The 4983-nt window shown below is 44.5% G+C and overlaps 1 long non-coding RNA gene across 1 annotated transcript in view; it reads left to right on the top strand.

Annotated features, from left to right (window-relative positions):
• Positions 1–766: 766 nt before the first annotated feature.
• Positions 767–4983, top strand: part of LOC135095530 (uncharacterized) — an 81474-nt gene continuing 77257 nt past the window's right edge. Inside the window, exons 1-2 of the long non-coding RNA XR_010264420.1 lie at positions 767–1281; positions 4898–4983. The exon at positions 4898–4983 is cut by the window's right edge and continues 28 nt beyond it. This is a non-coding gene — a long non-coding RNA (uncharacterized LOC135095530). The remainder of the gene's footprint in view (positions 1282–4897) is intronic.

The raw sequence follows: 4983 nt of genomic DNA on the forward strand, positions 1-4983 counted from the left end.
GCAGCGGGGCGGTGGTGTGGTCTCTGCATACGGTAACACTGACGGGTTCAGCAGAGCTTTAGCAGGTGTCGCTAGGTGGCTGGGGCGAGCCGAACGCTTTGCCGCTTCTATGCAAGCCCTGTCCTGCCTGGAAATGTAGTTTTTAGATGATCCTTTTGTAGATGTGATGGTAAAACTGAACACCATATACGAGTTTTTGTTTGATGACGTTTCGTGTTAGCTGGTGGAGCAGGGTTGGCCTAATCCCTAATTGTTGGGTAGAGAAATAAATGTCTTACCAGCTGATTTACTGCTAAACCACTGAAGGATTACTGTTTGTTAGCCCAACATGCTGCTGATAGACTGGTAAGTCTTCAGGCAGGACAGGGCTTACATGGTAGAGGCAAAGCGTGCAGCTCGCCCCAGCGACACATCGACACTGGTGAAGCTCTGAACCCGTCAGTGTTGCCATGCGCAGAGACCACACCACCTCCTCGGTGGTGGCCCAGGTGTTGATGTTTGATAAGTCCTCTACTGTACATGTCTGACTGGTGCTTTTAGTGATGTATGAGTGGTTGTAATGAGACTGTTTGCATTATGTTTTAAGTTGTATGGTTAAGGTTAGAGAAGAGGGAGGAACTGTGAGGGAGTGAAAAAGGTTAGGAAGTGTGGGTGGGAGAAGAGAGAGAGAGGCAGTGCATTGTGGGGGAGGAAAAGAAGGAAGGAGTGAAGAGGGCATGGGAGGGAGGGTGGAGGGAGACAGTTAGTTGGGGTGGGGAGGAAGAGTGAGAACGGGAAGGAAGAAAGTGATGGTAGAAATAAAGTGATATAAATAACATCACCGTCCATTCTCTCTCCTCAAACCAACTGACCTAACAACCCATTGCAAAACTGTTCCTGCAGTGCTAAGACCCAGACCTGCATGGGGCCCTGTGTGGCTCAAGCTATGAAGGGAATTAAAGGTAACTTGGCAACAGTGCTGACGTCACACTAGTCAGCTCTCAGGCAGGAGTGGGTGTGCTGTGTGTTGTGTAAGTGTGAAGACGTGTGTGCTGTGCTGCCTCGCGTGTACTGCTGTGTGTTGTTCTGTGTGGGTGTAGTGTGTGTGTGTGACTCTGGAAACACTGGCCATGCACCGGAGTACAGAAGACGTGGGTAGTGTTGTGTTGTGTTGTGTTAGCTAAGTGGGAACACAGGAGTCAAGAAACAGCCTGTGGGAGTGTTTACTTCCGTGCATCGACCAGGAGGAGTTAAAATCCCTGAACTTCCTGGATGTTCACAGCATTCATTCAGTTCACAGTGGTGAGTACTGCACGTGTGTATTTTTCATAATGTGGAAAATACTCTGCCGCGTCTAGCTAGAACTGTACCTACGCCATCTTGCCCCTTGTTTACCCGTTAATCTTGCACACAAACGTGATCTAATGAGACTTAAGGTGGCGCAGCCAGTCACAATAATCATAATTTGCGAATTTAGTTAAGAACAATTTTTTTTTTATTCGTTTGCATCCGTGGTGTGTAAGTCATGCAAAGATAAAGTAACTTGTTTGAGAAAAAAAAAAAAACGTGTTATTGTCGTGGCACGTGTGTTTTAGCGAAGACAAAGAAGAGGGAAGCATTACGAAATTGCCACCAATCAACACACGTGTTCCTCAACAAGGGATGTGGTTAGTAATTCCGTAAGATTCTGGTTAGCAAGGCTGCGGTAAGACTAGCGACGGCCTTCCTACTTGCGGTAGGAGAGATTACGTTTGTTCTCATTAGTGTTCATTCGGTTAGGTTATAATATTTTCCAGTAAAATTTTCCTAGTTTCCGTTTTCCTTAGATATTTGTTTGGTTTACCCATTTATTTGTTTATTTGCCATATCACAGACACAAGGCACTCGTGCACTAGTGTTGCAATACTTTATAACAACACGATGAACAGCCACCACACACTCAAACAGCGTCCCCTGTCTTCCTGCGCCATGCTCGCCCATCCCTCCCTCTGCCCTGCCTCCCCCTGCCTCCCTCCACCCTGCTTCCTTCCACCCCTCCCTCCCTCTACTCTGCCTCCGCCTTGCATTCCTCTACCCTTCTCCCTTCCCCCCTCCCTCTCTCTACCTTGCCTCCCTCCGTGCCTCCCTCTACCCTGCTTCCTTCTACCCTTTCCTCCCTCTACCCTGCCTCCCCCTGCTTCCCTCCGCCTTGCTCCATTCCACCCCTCCCTCCCTCTTACCTGCCTCCCTCTGCCTCCCTCTACCCTGCTTCCTTCCTCCCCTTCCTCCCTCTCTACCCTTGTACCCTCCCCGGTACCCCAACTACTTCCCTTCTCCTTCTCTTTTGCTTGTTGTACCCCTCCCTATCTTCCCGCTCCTTCCCCAAGAATATTGTTTTATTTATTTATTTATTTTTATGAGGGAAGTTTGGAGTTGTGTTATTTTTAAAGTGTGTGTGTGTGTGTGTGTGTGTGTGTGTGTGTGTGTGTGTGTGTGTGTGTGTGTGCAGCCGTACAGAAATATAGTTACAGTAAATGTTTTGTTTTGGAGTTTTCCTCTTTCGATTTAAATCTGTACTATCCCTTTCATTTTACCTTGAAGCCTGGAATTTAGTACTGAAAACGAGTAACGGTTTTTATATAGTCCTTTCCGTGTGTGTGTGTGTGTGTGTGTGTGTGTGTGTGAGGTCAAGAACATTTTCTGTGCAAATGTAAGAAAAAAAAAAAAAAAGCTCCTTAAATGGCTAGTTTGCCGCCGCAAGTTTCTTCTTCCGACCGCAGCTCATGTGGTGGAAATCTTGCGTAATTGCTCTTCTTCTTTGACATTCCTGTGTGTGTGTGTGTGTGTGTGTGTGGTAGGTAGAGAGAGAGAGAGAGAGAGAGAGAGAGAGAGAGAGAGAGAGAGAGAGAGAGAATCCGTTCCAGACCTGCATGTTAACCTAAAACTAACAAAACAACATTACCACCATCGTGAAGTGCTTGACACATAATCGGTGGCAAACATTTGCGAAGGTCACGTGATCAGTGAGCGGCAATTACCGGCGCATAGCCAAAGTGACGCACATTATTCATGGCGAGGCTTAGCAGCAGCTGAGGGATGGCGGGATGTCGACGGTTGGAGCTCCAGCAGTCATCTCATTAACGTTATTTCCACTCGTGTCTGTTCAAGGATATTATTTTAGGAGGGATGTCAGTTTGTTGCATCAGTTTAACCGTTGCACTGTAATACCCACTAATTCACAGAGCATGCCAAGAATTCACAACGTTAAAGGCACCATACAAAATCTTTACAATCACTTACATCAGCTCATTAACGTTATTTCCACACGAGTCTTTGCCCAGGAACTTTAATGTTGGGATAATCTCCATTTGCTCCATGAGTTTGGCTTTCATTGCGATAACCAACAGTTCTCAGCAGTAAAGACGCTCCACAACATTTTTACAAACACTTGCATCACCTCATTATCTTTATCTACACAAGAATACTGATGTGGGATTAACCTCAATGCCCTTCCTTTCATCGCGATAACCGAATTTTCAGCACTAAAAGCACTGTATGAGATCTTTACAAACACTTACATCAACTCATCGACGCTATTTCCACACGAGTCTCTGCTAAAGAGTATTACTGTGGGATTAACCTCAGTTTCCTCCCTTTCATTCCTTTAACCAACAATTCACGGAACTTCAGCCACTGCAGATCATCACAAACACGTACAGGAAAGAAAAGAGGAAATACACGATCTATCCAGAGTTTAGCTTATATAATGTTTAGAGATGGCTGTAGAACAAAAGGGATCATCTGAGTGCTTAGCGATGAAGGGAAGGTGTGCCGGATGACAGTCAGAGGGTTACGTCAGCAAGCTTGTGTGACGGGAATATGAAGGCAGTTAATATTAACTAGTCATTGGTGGTGAGATATGAATAGGTTTGGCTAAATCTGCCCCGCCTACCAGTCACAGAGCTTTGGTGTGGCAGGAATATGAAGGCGGTAGATAATTACAACTCACTGGTGTTGAAATATGTATAGGTGTGACTAAATGTGCTCCACCAATTAGTCACCAAGCTCTTGTGTGGCAGTGATGCGAGGACAGTGCCCACTCACAACTCATTACTGCTGAAATATGAACAGGTCTGGCAAAATCTGCCTGTCAGTCATGAGTCTTTCCTGTGGCAGGAATGTGAAGGCAGCGCACATTCATAATTGATGTTCAGTCACAAATGCGTCTCACGTAACTTGTCTTGCCAGTGTAAGTCGAGAAGCTTCTGTTGAACTGCAATTGTACATTCTTAAATCCTCACTAGTATTACGAGTAGGTTGTGAGTAGGTATGGCGTAATGATAGTCCACTGATGTAGTATGACTAGTGTTCCCTTGTATTGTGAATTGGTAGTCTTGTTTTAATGCAGAATGACAAGCATTTATTTATTTATTTATTTTCTATTATTGTCAACCGTTAAAATCTCGTTGGTAGTCTAGTGGTGCAGGATAATCAATATTTTTTTTTCAATTATTCTTAATCGTTAGGTTCTTGTTGATGTTCTATTAATGTGGTATGGCCATTTTTTTTTTTTTTGTTAATCGTTAAACTCTCCCTTATATTATATTGATGTAATATAACCAGTATTTCTTTATTATTGTTATTGTTATTCCTCTATGTTATTGTTATTCTTGATCGTTAGACTCTTGTGATACTCTGTTGGTGAAGTATGGCCAGTGTTTTCTTATTGTTAATCATTAAACTGCTCTTCATATTCTACTGATTTTGTATGACTAGTATTTTTTTTCTTTTTTTAATGTCATCCTTAAACTCTCCTCAGTATTTTCTTTCAAGTCTGGAAACGACAAATTTGGACAGACCTCGATTCCGTTTTTGGTGTTGTTACGGTTTTCACTTCCGGCGTCCCCCTTGTCTCACAGCGGCCATTTCTCTTTCTCAGCAACTTGAAGTCCATTACCTGAAGGCTGCTGAACAGCCTGACCAGAGCGGCAGCTGTGTGAAGTACTGCCGCCCCGCCGCCGCTGC

Source organism: Scylla paramamosain, chromosome 49 (assembly GCF_035594125.1).
Source record: "Scylla paramamosain isolate STU-SP2022 chromosome 49, ASM3559412v1, whole genome shotgun sequence".
Classification (NCBI taxonomy): domain Eukaryota; kingdom Metazoa; phylum Arthropoda; class Malacostraca; order Decapoda; family Portunidae; genus Scylla; species Scylla paramamosain.